At 35.5% G+C, this 17,315-nt stretch overlaps 2 non-coding genes and 1 pseudogene across 2 annotated transcripts; 1 reads left to right on the top strand and 2 right to left on the bottom strand.

Annotated features, from left to right (window-relative positions):
* Positions 1-205: 205 nt before the first annotated feature.
* On the bottom strand, positions 206-278 carry TRNAE-CUC (transfer RNA glutamic acid (anticodon CUC)). Its single transcript has one exon. It is a non-coding gene; the product is annotated as a tRNA-Glu (tRNA).
* Positions 279-337: 59 nt separating this feature from the next.
* Positions 338-9,887, top strand: LOC110667989 (OVARIAN TUMOR DOMAIN-containing deubiquitinating enzyme 3-like; annotated as a pseudogene).
* Positions 7,213-7,285, bottom strand: TRNAE-CUC (transfer RNA glutamic acid (anticodon CUC)). The gene has a single exon. It is a non-coding gene; the product is annotated as a tRNA-Glu (tRNA).
* Positions 9,888-17,315: the final 7,428 nt, after the last annotated feature.

The following is a 17,315-nucleotide window of genomic DNA, read 5'->3' on the forward strand; positions in this document are numbered from 1 at the left end:
TAATTGATTAAAATTATTTTTTCCAATTTTATAGTTATTAAGCTCTCCTCCTCATAATAATTTAATTAGCAAAGAGTTAATAAAAATTAATTGAAATTAGGCAAATTGGAACATTAATTTTAGTCCATTATAAAATTACAGGAAATATATTAAAATTATTAAAAATATGTTTATAATTAATTTTAATCAGAAAAATAACAAAAACTTCCGTTGCCGGGAATCGAACCCGGGTCTCTCGGGTGAGAGCCGAGTATCCTAACCGACTAGACTACAACGGATTTGTTGTGCTAAACATTTTCATTTTCTCTTATGTTCTTATCAGCGGCATCAACAATTAATGGTGAAAAAGCTTGGAAACGGTATATTTGAGCTTCTACGCGAGTTCTTCCTTTTTTCGCTTTCTTAATTAGAGGAGAGAATTTTTCTGATATAGGATTTGATTACTCCATTCTTCTCTTCACTCTCTCGGCTACGAAACAGAACGAAATGTGTTGTCGTGAAACAGTAATTCGAAATTAAAATTTGTATTCTTATACTCTTATTGCCTGTCTACTTTCTCATGGATTCCACGACTCTGTGTAGTTCACTGAGTATATCTAGCGTTATGCTGAGAGTATCCTTGAGCAACTCAAATATGGAATTGCCCAATTCGAGCTCGTCTCTTCCCCGGTTCCTTCCCTCTCGACTTCGAAATCATACACGTCCCATGCCTCTCTCGGCAGACAACTGCCGTCGGTTCTTTGCTAGAATTGGATCGTTGCTGTGAGTCTTATTTTTTCCTCATAATTTTTTTAACACATTTTAAGACCTTAATCCAAATTCCGGTCATGTATATTTGTAAGCGACTTATGGATTCATGTTTGTTAATTGACGTGGCATTTTAATGGTTTTGTTTCGAATAAAGATAAGGGAACACCGGCGATGAAAAAAGTTGAGCACAATTCAGTTCAGAAAATTACTGGGGATGGCCGCCGATGTCTATTTCGTGCTCCTGACCGTTTTGCTTCGTATGACTTTGCTAACTCTAGTTTTATTCCTACCGTCTGATGGGGTTTGAAAATTAAAAGCTGATTAAGCTATTTGTTTTGTCCATCTTCAAGATTGTTGAACTATTGCTTGCAGCCTTGGAGTGGGGATTATTGCCAAATTAGCAAACATGCCCAATAATGAAAGCATCTGTTGGGGAAGAAGCCTACAGTCAAAACACACACATGTAAAAAGAACGCTTAACAAGCAATAGATATGGAAGCAGATATTAGCTTCCTTTTCTCCAGACTGGAGAAATTACTAGCACAACTATGTCAGCACAGATTGTTCAGTCTTAAGCATTAAGCATATAATTATGAAAATGATCTTCAACTGGTCGGTATGTTGAATAAAATTTTTATTTTTAGCATATATCTGATTATTAGGTAGACTTGTGAAAACGCTTGTCGCCTCCAATTAAATCCTCTGCATAGCTCTCATAATTATGTGAGTCTACTGCCTTTTTTGAAAGCTTCATGGTGTTATCTTTCTGTTTAAATTCTAATAAATTGCTTATGCAGAAGTATTGCTCCTAACGTTGAGTGCCTCAACAGTCAACAATATATTAATGCTGCCTATAAATTTTTACGTATGAAATCAGGTCAAAGGAATGGCTTCGAATAAGGTATCTCTCTTAGTCCACGTGAAGAGAGAGATGATACAGGTATGCTATTATGCTTCTTGTAGTTATGTTTTTGAAGCTCCATTGGGACTTTAAGCATATTTATAATTTGATTTTGAAAAATCTTTTATGATACACTAGTTTTGTCTGCCATTCTGTACCTTTTTTTAATAATTTCACATCCTTAGATTACATGTTTGCTGTTTGCCTTGATCTGAATTGACCTCTCATAGATATAGAGATAACAGCACCAGCTTTTTATGAACTTGATAATGATTGACCAGAAAGCGTAAAACTGTGAAAATTTTTTGAACTTTTTTCACTTGCAAGCTAAGCAGTAAGTAGCAAACACTTATTGAGCTTATGATTCAAAATTCTTGAATTTTATGCTATTAATCTTGATCAGAAAACTTAGCTGGCAAGTGGTATTGGGCTTGTGTTTTATAGAAGAGATTGACAAGATAATATTAATTTAAGTAGTGGGCATAACTACTTTGTATTCCCTTGCTCAAAAAATTGCAAATGATCTAGGTATGGCAGTGAAATAGGTCGTGTGATAGTGATAAGGAATACCAGCTGACACGATTCTATTTTAGGAAGTGACGGATGGATGACACGTGGCATGTCAAAGGATGGGGAGGTCGTTTGTTTCCACTCCGCGGTGTATTTCTCAAGAAAGGTTAGAGGGCCAAGGGACGAGCCCTTCCTTGTGTAACGGCTCGGAAGTTCCCCACTCCTATTCTTGGCAGTTGGCAATGCCATCACAAGCTGTCTCTTACTCTATGGAACTAACTAGTGTGAATCTATACAGGTACGTGCTAGAAACCTCGAAGATGCTTATTATTTGGGCTTATGCGAGCTTGTCAGATAGGGGGAGGCTGACCTGGGGGCCCTGGCCAAGGGGGACCTAGGTGCCGCACAGGGCTAGAACTCCCGTCCCGTGACAATGTGGTATCAGAGCAGGCCCCAGACGATCCGAATCACGCCAAGCGCCCCAACAGGACCGGGGTAGGTAGGGTGCCGATGGCGACAAGGGTGTTGCTAGAATCGGGTGGGGGAGAATGTCAGGCCTCAATGGGACAGAGGTAGACAAGGGTTTCTCAATCCCACATCGGACAAGAAAGGGGTCGATCCGAGGGACAAGTGCGGCCTATCATGTAGCAGTTGGTATGCATCTGGCGAGCAACATGATGAATCTTGGCAAGGCATTTTAGAGGACGTCTGCGTGCGGAAGTGAGTGAGTGTACTGGCAAACTGGTGGCCAACATACTGTTCAAGTGTTTGTGTTGGGCGAGCGCAACGAATGGTGTGTGGACTCCTATGTGCGAGGGAGTGTAATCAAGTTGCGCAGGAAAGGGACGTGAATGCACGCAAACGAGGGCGTTTGCGGGATTGGGTGGGGGAGAATGCAATGGTTCGGAAGTTCCCCACTCCTATTCTTGGCAGTTGGCAAGGCCGTCACAAGCTGTCTCTTGCCCTATGGAGTTAACTAGTGTGAATCTGTACAGGTACGTGCCAGAAACCTCGAAGATGCTTATTATTTGGGCTTATGCGAGCTTGCCAGATAGGGGGAGGCTGACCTAGGGGCCCTGGCCAAGGGGGACCTTGGTGCCGCACGGGGCTAGAACTCCCGTCCCGTGACACTTGGCACTAGGGGGTGGTTACGGTTCCTGAATCGTCGGTTTAGATTTAATAAAATCATGAATCTGAATCAAACCGTTAGGGAACGGTTTGGAAGACAGTTCCTGAACCGCCGGTTCCGGTTTAAGCCCCGGTTTAAAACAGTTTGAAGGGTGGTTTGAAAAAGAACGGTTCAAGACAGTTTGAAGGACGGTTTGAAAACGGTTTAGGGATAGTTTAAGAGTAGCTTAGACAAAAAAAATTAAAAAAAAAAATTTATTGATTCAAAATTTAAGTTATATTTATAAAAATATTTTAATTTTTCTTAGAAATCTTTCAATCAAAATAAAATAAGAAAAAAAAAGAAAGAAAATAATTTATCTTTAAGAAAAATTTAATAAATAAAGACTTGAACATGATTAAAAAAATTAGAGATGAAATTAATTTTTTTAAAGAAATTAACAAAAAGTATATGAACTTAATTTTGCCTAAATATCCCTTTAGCATTTAGAGGAAAAAAAATAGTTCTATTACTTGCCTTTTTTAAAAAATTATATAATAATTGATAATTAAAAAGTATAAAAGAGAAAAAAAATTAAAATAGAGAGTATTAGAAATTTTATTAAGGATTTAAAGTAATAACAAAGTAATTGAGATAGTATTGAAAATTCAGTAAGTATATAAAATAATAAAGTAGAAAAATTGAGAGAGCATTGGAAATTAAAATGAGTGTATAAAATAATTATTTAGAGAATTTGAGAAAAATTGAAAAAATATTAAGAATTGAAGAAAATGCAGAGAATAATTGTGTAGAGAATTAATGATATATATAAATGAATTAGGAGTGAGGTAATATATTTGTTGAATTTTTTTATATTTAAATCGTCGGTTTAATCCAATTTAAAATCGTCGGTTCAATCCGTTTCGAAATTACCGGTTCACGGTTCTTAAAAAATATGAACCTGAACCAAACCGCAGAAAGACAGTTTCGGTCCGGTTTGAAGTGAGTTACGATTTTGATCGATTTTGATATGATTTTGATCAAATCGATTTCGATTCGATTCCAATTGAAAGCTGGACTGTGGCCACCCCTACTTGGCACTTCAAAGACTAAGTCAGAGTGGATAAGCTATAATAGGGCTTTTCACCCCACATTGATAACCCTTTAGTACTCCTTGTCCTTGGATTGTTTCTTGCTTTTAAAGCTAATACCAAGAGCATCTCCATGGGCATAAAAATTTTAAGCAAAATCTAGAAATAATTTTTAATTTTGCTAATTTGGTGATTATTTCAATGCTAATTAGTAATAATATAATGAGTATGAAAGTAGGGGAAAAAAAAAAAAAAGGACTTCTGTGGTGTGTGAAAGGTGATGATTTCGAAGAAGTTGACTAGATTAGAAGAAATGGCAGGGAAGGTTAGTTCCTCGAAGGTGTTATAAATTAGAAGAAGAAGGTATTGGGGTGGATATCTAAGGTGTAAAATGGGATAGAAGATTCTAGTAGTTGAAAGATACTTAAATGACCTACAATCCAATAATCCAATAGAATTAATTGACAATTTCATTTATAGTCTTAGGATTTTATTGAGTTATGAAATTTACTATAGATAGATTGACCAATGTTTTGTGTTCGAACGCACTGAGTTTTGCCTCTCATAACTTAAATTTTTAGTTTCGTCAAATTTTTAGTTTCGTCACTGCTTATACAGTCTTGTATTCTTTTTTTTTTTTTTTTTTTTTTACTTTTTAAAATTTTTTAGAAAATTGTTCGATTTCTCAAATTTAAATTATTCTATTTACTTATTCTGAAATTTATCACTTTTTATTTTTTAAGGTGTAAAGAGTGGACTGAATCAAATTCAAGTATTTTCGTCTACTCATTTTGTGATTTTTTACTTTAATTGTTTGACAAGAAAATAGTATGATATATTGAGCCTTTCATAAAAAAAAAATTATATAAATTTAAAATATATTTTAGTTTGAATAGGTTTAGTATTTTTATGATAATATTAATCACTAGCCACTATTTACCATTAACAACAGCTTTTCTGTTTTTATATAAAAAAAATTAAATATATATTTTTTGATATGCAAGTTAAAAAAATATATGTATTTTTGTATATTGTAATGGATTCTTTTTATATATATTGACTTTTACTTTATTTTTTTTTTTCAATTTATAAGCAAAAAATGACAGATAATATTTTTTTTTATGTATTGTAACTATTTTTTATTATATTCAATGTAATTTAACAATGTACAATATTTAAAACAAATAAAATTTATTGAATAATTGTTATTGAAATTTTATTTATTTTTTATTCTTAATTATAGAGATAAAAACATTTTCTATGATATTTTTAAAAATTATATTTTCAATTGGACCAGAAAAAAAAACCGAAATCATATTGATTAAAACTCAAAATCAAAACTATTAAAAATCAAAACCAAAAGCATTTTTGAATCAGACCTATTCACTCCCTCCTCGGACAGTTAATTGCCCGGTGATAGATTCTAGACGGTGTTGCTTCCACGGGATGCTAAAGTTGGTCTTGCACGAAGAGAATGTTACTTGAAAAGATGCGTCATATATATATATTCTTCGAAGATAGATATTTGTTAGAGTGGAATAAACAGATGTTAAATTTCCAATACAAAGTGGTTAAAAACAAGCCTTTTGAAAGCAGAAACTGAACCCAAATCATCACAATACAAAGTAGGATTGGCTCAAATACTAGCCCAGAAGACTAGTAATAAAAGACTCGTACAAATAATACAAGACTAGCAACTTTAGAGGTAGAAGATCGCCGTTCACTGTGTTGTTACGTCATTAAAATGCCACCGCTTCTCGTGGAAGAAAGTACTCAGAAGGGAAGGATAGACTCACATACCTATCTACAAGTCTATTGCATTAAAGGAGATCTCATTTCAGAAACCAAAATACATAAGGACAGCTGCTGGAACTCAGGGTAAGCAAGGGAAGAATCTCATCGGAAACAAGAGGTTGAGGATAGCAATGATGAGGCGGCTAATTATTAGGTATATCCGGTTCACAAAAAAATAGTATTTCATTTTTCACAGAAAGTGATTCCTTTCTATTATATAAGAAGTGGGTCCCACATGATTGTGAGAGAAGGTATATAACTATATATGCATCGGGTACACCTAATAATTCCTCCGATGACACTCTTCAGCGTTCCACTCACGCCTTCCGAGTCAAACTTCTAATTTGAACCCCACGAGCATCCACTAACCAAAACAAATTGATCCGAAGCCTTGCTAAACCAAAAAGAGCACACATGTTAACTTAGATGTTTCTAAAACCAATCTTCACTAAGAGGAGGAAAACTAGATAGAAAACAGAAGAGGGTTCATTCTCTCTCGGCTGAAGATCCACTGGCTACTGCTAACCACTCAACACATCATGGTCACCAAAGTCTCTTTCAAAACCAACCTAAGTAGAGAGGCAACAAGCCTAGGAAATTAAAGCAGATCTATGCATATCCTTCTCCAATCAATGTCAATCTGCAAGCAAAAGAGAAAATAATAAAATTTATTTACAGCCTTGTCTGCAGGAGGGGATGGATAGATCCACTTTTTGGGAAGGAAATACAAGTCATTTCCCACCTAAAGGAACAAAGAAAGGCTAGCAAATGATAATACAAAATGATTAGACCATAAAGAAAAAAGAAAGTTGAGGAAAAAAAAAAGTACACTTCTTGTAATAGTAATTGCAAAATAATTGTCTTTTATAATTAATTTGATTTTATCTCACTTCATTTCACCATTGAATAAAATTTTAATAATTGTTATAATGATAACTTTGTAAAAAATAATGTTACCATAGAAACTTCCATAAAAGACTTAATTATAGATTTTTTTTTTTTTATGAATGATCTTAAATATGTTTATAATTAACTTTAATAAGGCGAAAATATCAAATTTCCGTCGCCGGGAATCGAACCCGGGTCTCTCGGGTGAGAGCCGAGTATCCTGACCGACTAGACTACAACGGAATTGTGATAATCATTGTTCTTGCATTCTTCATCAGCCGTCATGATTTTCGTGTCTGATGGCGACAAAGCTTGGGAACGGTATACTTAAGCTTCCCACGAGTTCTTCTTTTTCGCTTTCTTAATTAGATGAGAGAATTTTTCTGATTTATGATTTGATTACTCCATTCTTCTCTTCACTCTCTCGGCTACGAAACAGAACGAAATGTGTAGTCCTGAAACAATAATTCGAAATTAGAATTTGTATTCATATACTCTTATTGCCTATCTACTTTCTCATGTATTCCACGAGTCTGTGCAGTTCATTTAGTATGTGGAGAATATCCTTGAGCAACTCAAACATGGAATTGCCCAATTCGAGCTCGTCCCTCCGCCAGTTCCTTCCCTTTCGACTTTGAAATCATACACGGGTCCCATGCCCCTCTTGGCAGACAACTGCCATAGGTTCTTTGCGAGAATTGGACCGTCGCTTTGATATTATTATTATTTTTTTTTTCTGACTCTTTTGCTTCTTATGACTTTGCTAACTTTAGTTTTATTCCAACTGTCTCATGGGATTTGAATATTAACCAGCTGATTAAGCTATTGTTTAAGCTATTGTTTTGCCTATGTTCAAGAATGTGAACTATTGCTTGGAGCCTTGGACTTGAGATTATGGCCAAATTAGCAAAGAAGCCAAATAATGAAAGAATCAGTTGGGGAAAAAGCCTGCAGTCAAATCATATACCCATGTAAAACCAGATATTAGCTTCCATTTCTCCAGACTGGAGAAACTTCTAGCACAAACTATGAGTACTGCTCATATGGGATGAAATTGCTTATAGAAGCCTGCAGTCTAACAAATTGCTTATGCAGAAGTATTGCCCTTTAACGATGAGTGCCTCAACAATATGTTAATGCTTCCCCTAAATTTTTATCTATGATATCCGGTCAAAGGAATGGCTTTGAACAAGGGTATCTCTTAGTCCACATGAAGGGAGATGATGCAGGTATGCTTCTTGTAGTTATGTTTCTGAAGCTCCATTGGGATTTCAAGCATATGTAATTTTATTTTGAAAAATCTTTTGTGATTTTGTTTGCCATTCTGTACCTTTTCTGTTTGAATGTCATTTTTTTTTCTGGCTGGAGTTCCTTTAGACCTCAAAATGAGATCCTTTGACTCTTATTATTTCTATTTAGTCCTTGATGGGGAGCGGCCTAAAATTTTATTGAATCTATTTTTATAATTTCACATCCTTAGATTACATGTTTGCTGTTTTACTTGATCTCAATTGACCTCTCGTAGATATAGAGATAACTCACCTGCTTTTTATGAACTTGATAATGACTGACCAGAAAGCATAAAACTGTGAATTTTTTTTCCTACTTTTTTGTTTTAACTTGCAAGCTAAGCAGTAAGTACTGAGTAGCAAACACTTGTTAAACTTACGATTCAAAATTCTTGAATTTTAGGCTATTAATCTTGATCAGAAAACTTGAGCTATCAAGTGGTATTGGGCTTGTGTTTTATGGAAGAGATTGGCAAGATTATATTAATTTAAGTTGTGGCCATAACTTTGCATTCTCTTGGTCAAAAAATTGCAGAAGATCTACGGATGGCTGTGAAAGAGGTTATGTGTGATAGTGATAAGGAATACCAGCAGTATGAAGAAGCAGTGATTGCAATTATGGTAGATGAGTCTTTGAAACAGTATGGATTTCTGCCCATTTAGGTGTTCTGATGTACAATTTAGCATGTTTTTTTTATGGAAAATCTATTCTACATATTTGTTTGTTTCTTTCCGCAGCTGGTGTCAACGCATTGGGAGTCCTGATTTTGGGGAGGAGACTCAGAGCTACCGGTCAGTGCTCTTTTTTATGTGCATTTTAGTTGAATCCCATTATTTTAGTGCTTGCAGTTTATGAAGTTCATGTCTTTGTGATGATTGTATCAGCCACTGCAGAAAATAATTTTAAGCTACTGGGAATGTAATTGTTAATACAATTTCATGCAGAGTCAAAGAATAATTCACATGGACCAAAAAAAAAAAAAGCCAGACATAAGGAAGTTTCTAAGTTAAATAACCCAATGAAAATAATGAGAAAATTCCTAATTAAAATAAAAAGTTCTTTCATAATATATTTCCTTTGTGGAAGTTATGTGATGACCCCAAATGGAAAATTTTATAAGAAAAATGCCTAATGATCTCAAGTAGTCTAAACTTACCTTCCATTTTCATTTCTCTTCAACACTTTTAATTATATCAATTTTATACATAAACTTTTGAATTTTTGACAATTAAATCCAATAGGGGAGAGGTGTGCGTAATTGATGGCATGATGTTGACTTGGCAAGCTGAGGTGAAAAAGGGTTAGGTGGGAAAGTTTTCTTACCATTTAGCTCCGCCTGGTAACTTAAAAATGGCCAAACTCCTGTAGTTTCAACAATGGCTATTGTGAAAAAAATCACTGAAACAACAATGTTTTGATTGTTTTAAGGGAAACTTTTCTCATTCAATCTCACCTCCCATCTGTATATAAAAGTCAGCACTGTTATAACAAGCACACAAATTTAAGGTAAACACACAAGTCGCACAATCATACAGTATAGAAAAGAGAAGAAGAATAACACATGATTTAACGTGATTCAACCGTAAGGTCTATTCCACTATAATGAAAAGAGTAAGATACAATCACTCAAAACTCTCAAACCCTAATCCCAGTGTATTTTTTGAATATCTCACGACTCTACTGCAGATGGTAAAATATTATAATATTTTATCGGCCCGTGCCCTACGCGACAACCACAGATCTCGCTTTTTATCTCAATAGGGTCGCAGCGCGAAACTTTCGGATCGGGTCACAATTTGGGTCCCTGAAAAATATATCTAAAATTCAAGCCACAAAATAACAATTCTTCTCCTTGGGTTGAATTCCCTCAATCATCAACAAAATAATCACAAACACTTTGTCTTGTTATATGCCCTCGCAAGGACATTACTAAGCACTATAAACACCAACCAAGTCTAGGCAATGCCTATACTTGCTGACTGGGACTCCCTTGGTCATCATATCTGCCGGATTATCATGTGTAGAGACTTTCTGCACAACTACAATCCCCTGAGATACAATGTTTCGAATGAAGTGATATCTGACATCAAAGTACTTAGTTCGCTCATGTTACATCTGATTTTTTGTGAGATATATTGCACTCTGGCTATAACAAAATACTGTTGCTTTGTTCTGTATCAACCCAAGATCACCCACTAAACTTTACAACCATAAAACTTCCTTTACTGCCTCTGTTAAGGCCATATATTTAGCCTCTGTGGTAGACAAAACAACTGTAGCTTGCAATGTTGCCTTTCAACTTATAGCACTTCTAGAAAGAGTAAACAAATAACCTGTCAAAGATCTCCTCTTGTCTAAGTCCCCTGCAAAATCTGAATCCACATAGCCAACAACTAAATCACTCATCTTGGCCCTGTCAAATGTCAGACCAACATCTGTAGTACCCTTCAAATACCTCAAAATCCATTTCACTGCCTGCCAATGCTCTTTCCCAGGACACGCCATGTATCTATTCACAACACTAACTGCATGTGAAATGTCAGGTCGGGTGCATACCATAGCATACATGATGCTACCAACAGCACTCGAATAGGGAACACTAGACATGTGCTCCATCTCCTCATCTATTTTTGATGACATGTCTGCAGATAACTTGAAATGGGCAGCAAACGGAACAGTCACAGGCTTAGCATTATTCATGTTGAAACGCTTAAGCTCTTTCTCAACATAGGCCTGTTGAGACAAGAAAAGCTTCACATCACTTATATCTCTGGTAATTTTCATTCCCAATATCTTCTTTGCAGCACCCAAATCTTTTATCTCAAACTCATCACTCAACTGTTTTTTCAGAATATTAATTTGTGACATGCTTTTAGCAGCAATAAGCATGTCATCCACATACAACAGCAAATAAACAAAGGAATCATATGAAAACTTCTTATGATACACACAACTGTCATATGAACTACGAATAAAGTCATTACGAACCATGAATTTATCAAATCTTTTGTACCACTGCCTAAGGGACTGTTTCAGACCATATAAAGATTTCTTAAGCAAGCAAACATGGTTTTCCATACCTGAAATGACAAATCCCTCAGGCTGACTCATATAAATTTGCTTCTCCAACTCACCATGCAAAAATGTTATCTTCACATCTAGTTGTTCAAGCTCTAGATCATGAAGAGCAACCATAGCAAGTAAGACTCTAATAAAACTGTGCTTCACAATTGGAGAAAACACTTCATTAAAGTCAATCCCCTCCCTCTGAGTAAAACCTTTTGCTACCAATCGTGCCTTATATCGAGGTGCTTCAAGCCCTAGAGTGCCTTCCTTTTTCTTGAACACTCATTTGCAGCCTACCACTTTCTGTCCCTTACGCAATGTTACAAGCTTCCAAGTCTAATTCTTGTGAAGAGATTCAATTTCTTCACTCATAGCACCTACCCAATGATCTGCATCTGAACAAGAAATAATTTCTCTATAATTGCTGGGTTCATGCACATGAACTATCTCAACAACTGACAAGGCAAGCGCAACTAAATCTGCATATGCATATCTCTGTGGGGGTCTAATCTGTCTTCCTCTCTACCAGTTGCAATGCTATATGGTTCATGTTGCTGTTGTTCAGGTGCATCCTCTTGTTGCTCAGGATCTTGCACCTCATCCTCTGAATCACTGGACTGAACTGCTGAAGTATCAATATCAAGCTCCACCTATTATCTGACACCGTGATCTGATTCTGCTATTGACTTCTCCCTTTGACTATCCAATGAAGTTGACTCATTAAATGTCATATTCCTACTGATAATTAATCGTGGAGACTTTGGATCATTGCACCACAACCTGTAGCCTTTCACTCCAGATGTATACCCTAGAAATATGCATTTTCTTGCCCTAGGCTTAAGCTTGCCATCCCTCACATGAGCATAAGCAAGGCAACCAAACACTCTCAGCTGAGAGTAATCAGCAGGTGAATCAGACCAGATCTCAAAAGGAGTTTTGTAACATCCCAGTTTGCATAGCCTGGTAGATTTCACTGTTCCGGTGACCGGTGTCGGTCCGGACAATTAAGGGATTAGAACCACACTTAAGACAACTAGAGAAGCTATAAACACAAATAATTAGTAATGTCCAATTAGTTAAGTATAAACAAGAAAAATAGAACATAAGAAGTTAAACGAGCCGAGAGTCACAGCGATGGGTGACCTTCTCAGGAATGACTGCGAAATCGTTTTAAACTCAAATTTCGAACCGTAAAAAGTGACGCTGCGGTCCTTAGGACTCTTATGGATACAGTGGAAAAGAGAAAATCACGAAAAAGAACTGTTAAGTCAGTCAAATAATTAGGTCAGGGAACCGAAAGAAATATGTAATTATTTGCAAACCGGGATGAACCGGCGAGGGGCAATTTGGTCAATTGACCCAAAGTGACTCGACCTAATCACAAATAAAATTGGAGAAAAGAAAATTTCGGAATCGAGAATTAAATTAAAGAACTAATAGAAAAATAGAAAAAAAAAAAGGAAAAATCAAAAAGTAAAAAGGTGATGACATCATGCATGACCTCATGCATGATGCCATAACTAAACTAATTAATTTAATTAATTAATTAGAAATTTTGTGGTCTTCCATAACTAAAATAAATAAAGAAAATAAAAGAAAAAAAAATAAAAATCACTTCTTCTTCCTTCCATCTTGCCGCCCCATCTTCCCCATATTCCCTCCATGAAAATTTTCCATTAAAGCTTGCACTCAAGCTTTAATTTCTCCACTTGATCCTAATAACCCCCTTAAAATACTCCCTAGAGCTTGTTATTATAATTTGAGAAGAAGACTACAAGAGGAAAGAAGGGATAAGAGAGAGATTTGAAGCTTTAAGTTGAGGTTAGTATATTAAACTCCTTATTTTTCCATTTAAATGCATAATTAGTGGTTGAAATGAGCTTAGAATTTATGAAATGAAATAAAAATATGGGGGAAGGACCATTGCTGAAATTCGGCTAGCTTGAAGAGGGGACATCAATTGTATGGCTTGAGGGTTTTGAATGAGTTAAGAAACCTTACTTAGTTGAATGATTAGCATTAAAACCATTAAATGTAGTTAAATGCATGAGATGAATGAGTTAGGGTTTGTGAACCAAATTTTGGAGAAATGCTTAAATGATGACTTTGGTCTATTGTGAGATGAAAAATGGTCAATAATGACCAAAAGAGATGTGTGGAAATTGTGAGAATGAAAGTTAAATTCGTAGGGTAAATGGTCATGCTGCTGGCAGCATGACCAAGCCAACTTTGAAGGACCAAAACAGAAATTTTACAAGTCCAATTGATATGCCACCAATTGGGGATGAAAATAAACATAAAATGACACAATTTTCGTTAAGGAACCATGCCCAAAAATTGACCAAAACCTAGTGAACCAATTGACCAAAGTTGGTTAAGAGCAGTCTGCCACTGCACAAACTGACCAAATGAACAGTAATTGTTCATTTGGTCATAACTCGAGCTAGGAAGGTCAAAATGACCTGAAATTTTACCAGTAATTAGATAAGATATAGATCTAAAACTTTCATGAAGAATACCAACCCAAATTATGCCATTAACCTAATCAAATTATTGAGCAAAGTTGAGTTACTGAACCTGCAAAACTGCAGCATTGCCATTTGAACAGTAAAGTTTCAATGGCTATATCTCTCTCTAGAAAGCTCCGATTTAGGTGAATCTTAAACCGATGGAAACCTAAGACATAGTAGAACATTTCGTGTGAAGGAAATTAGACCAAATTACGGACTTAACTTGATCAAATCATTGAACGAAGTTGGATCAAAAATCTGCCAGAACCTAAATTGCAGCATGAACAGTGCACATGAACAGTAATTGTATTTTGGCTATAACTTGAGCTACAAAACTCCAATTGGGGTGATCCAAAAATGAGAATACACTTAAGACAATAAGGAACATTTTCTATGAAGGAAGTTTTGCCAAATTCCAACAGTAAAAGGGCCAATGGAACAGTGCAACTTGGAGCACAAAAACTGAAATTTTGACAATTTGGCCAAAAGGATTTAAGCTTTGAGAAAATGACCAAAATCAACAAATTTAATGACCAAAATGTGGTATGTGGGTGAAGTTGGAGTTCCCATACCTATTAAGCCTTAGAAAGTCAACTATTTGACTTGAATAGTATAGTGAATAGGAACCCGAAACACAAAAATTTCGAGAACGTCGAATTTAACACGTTAGAACTAGGTAAATGTGAAGCTAAATTTATTTTGGATTTGTGTTAAGTTCTAGTATTGAAACATTGTAAAATTGTGTGTTTCAGTTGAAAAGAATATTGGGAAGGAACCCGAGGAACCGAGTCGACGCTCAGGGACGACTCGCTTGAGGTTTGTGCACAACATCTCCATGCTTTAAAATTCATTGATAAAGTGAACGAAATATGTATTTTACTTGTGATTTGGAATTGTTGAAAGTTTATTTGTGACATTATTTATGATGTTTTGATTTAAAATGTGAAAGTTATTGTGTATATTTGAAATCGCAATGTTTAGCAAATCGTTAAGATAAGTTTTGAAACCACAGTGTCATGACCATATATTTGAACACCTCACTAGCACGACTAATGGGGGTAATTAGTTTCGAATTTTGATTCCTTCTCTGGAGAAGTGTTGAGGTGTGCCAATAGAAGAGGATGTGAATGGATATCCATATATTTGAGCTAGCTAGCCTTGTGATGTGATTTCTCTTTAGCCTCTGGCTATTGAGATTCTATTTGTTTCGAATGACATAATCTAACTGTGAGTTTTATGAAATGTGTTTTGATACTTCGAAATGAACGTGGTTTGCATTAAAATCTCATAATTCATGTTTTGTGTTTAATGCTCATGTTTAGTCAGATTTTTGAATAAATGTGATTTTATTTTTGCATAAAGATTATTTTAGTATGTTGTGCACCACTGAGTCCTAGTACTCAGCGATAGCTTTTATTGCTATCGCAGATACAGAGACTAGAGGAGCAGCAGACTGAGCTGCTAAAGATTGAGGATCATTCAGCCTAAAGTCTTCGGGTATAATTTATACCCTAACTGTAAATATTTCTTTTGATATATATATTGCACATAAATGTATGGACATGTAAAAATGGGTCTTGAGCAGTTATATAAAATTTGTATAAAGTTGTAATATATATTGTAGTTTGAAATTCTCTTAATGTAAATTTTGTAATGATCTATTTAAATTGTTTTGTTTCTAACGAAATATGAATGGAACTATTTTATTTAATTTGAATGAAATGGATTGTTAGTATTTTGATGATCATTGGATAGTGGATTTGAAATTGAAAGTTGATAAATGTGTTGAGAACTTGATTGAGATTGCGTATGAAATTGAAGCAGTTGTTGAGAAAATTTTTAGAAGTGCTTTTTACAGGTATTTGAAGAACTGTTTTCTCATAATACAGAGGGAATTCTGTCAAAATTTTTATAAAATTTGCAGAAAAATAAAATGGGCTAAAATTTCCAACTAGCTTTCAACTTAATTATATGTTTAAAATACTTATTAGAAATGCTCACCACTTATCAAAAATAAGAAAATTGTTTTAAAATCCCTTGTAGGGTACTTAATGAGTTATCGGTAGGTGAAGTTTGGTAGTTCATTAGGTATTCTACGGGATCATGTTATGCCTTACAGAGGGGTAAGGTGTGACAGTGTTATCCTTGTACAAGTGCGGTGTCTCACTATACCTTCATTACTACAGAATGCATCGAATTCATTATTGCAAAATTCCAACCCGTTATTAGTTTTAAGACGATTGACCTTCTTTTCTGTCTACTTCTTAATCGTCGTCTTCCACTTTACAAAAGTTGAAAATGCCTCATTTTTTATTTTTAGAAAATACACCCATACCATCCGATCGTAATCATCAATCAAAGTCATGAAGTACCTGGCACCGCTTTAAGAAGGGATTCTGTTAGGACCCCATAGATCTAAGTGGATATAATCCACTGTTCCTCTGGTCTTGCACACTGCTTTTTTATCGAACTTCACCCTTGTCTGTTTGCCAAACACACAATGTTCACAAAAGTCCACAGATTCTGTTTTCTGCCCATTCAATAAATCCCGCTTGCTCAACACAGATAATTCTCTTTCACTCATATGACCAAGATGCATATGTCACAATTGAGTCTGATTCTAATTATTGCGTCCGGATGCTACTACAGCTTCCCCTGAAACTGTACTGCCCTGAGTAATATACAATCCTGAAACCAAACTGCTCTTCATGAGTACCATAGAGCCCCTGCACACTTTGAGAATTCCATTCTCTGCATGGTATCTGAATCCATGAGAGTTAAGTGTCCCAAGAGAAATTAGGTTCCTCTTTAGTCCTGGAACATGCCAACACTCTATAATTCTGACAACGCCATTAAACATCCTCAATCTGATGTTACCAATTCCTTCCATAGAAAATGCACGATCATTGCCCAGAAACACCTTGCTACTCATCTGTTTGTAAGTGATAAACCAATTTCTGTGTGGACATATGTTATAAGTAGCACCAGTATCAAGAATTCAGGAATTTTGTCCATGATCTGAACTCACAAATAAAATTTCTTCAGCACTGTCGTCACCATCAGAATCGATAAAATTGTCAACCACATTCACAGAACTTTCTGGTTGCTTTCCCTTTTTATTTTTCAATGTGGGACAGTCTCTTCTGTAGTGACCTTGCTTCTTGCACTCAAAACAGTTAGCCTTTTTTATTCTCGACTTAGATTTGGCCTTAGATTTCTTCCTGCTGGAAGAACCCTCCCTTGAATGTGTTCTTCCCCTGCTCACCAAACCTTCCCCCTCAAATCTTTCTCTATTATTTAGAAAATTCTTTTTCAACTCCTTCAATTTTAGAGACTTACTAACATTGTCTAGTGAAATACTGTCTTTCCCGTACAACAAAGTATCAATAAAAGTCTCATAGGAAGGT

The sequence above is a fragment of the Hevea brasiliensis genome, chromosome 5 (assembly GCF_030052815.1).
Source record: "Hevea brasiliensis isolate MT/VB/25A 57/8 chromosome 5, ASM3005281v1, whole genome shotgun sequence".
NCBI lineage: Eukaryota > Viridiplantae > Streptophyta > Magnoliopsida > Malpighiales > Euphorbiaceae > Hevea > Hevea brasiliensis.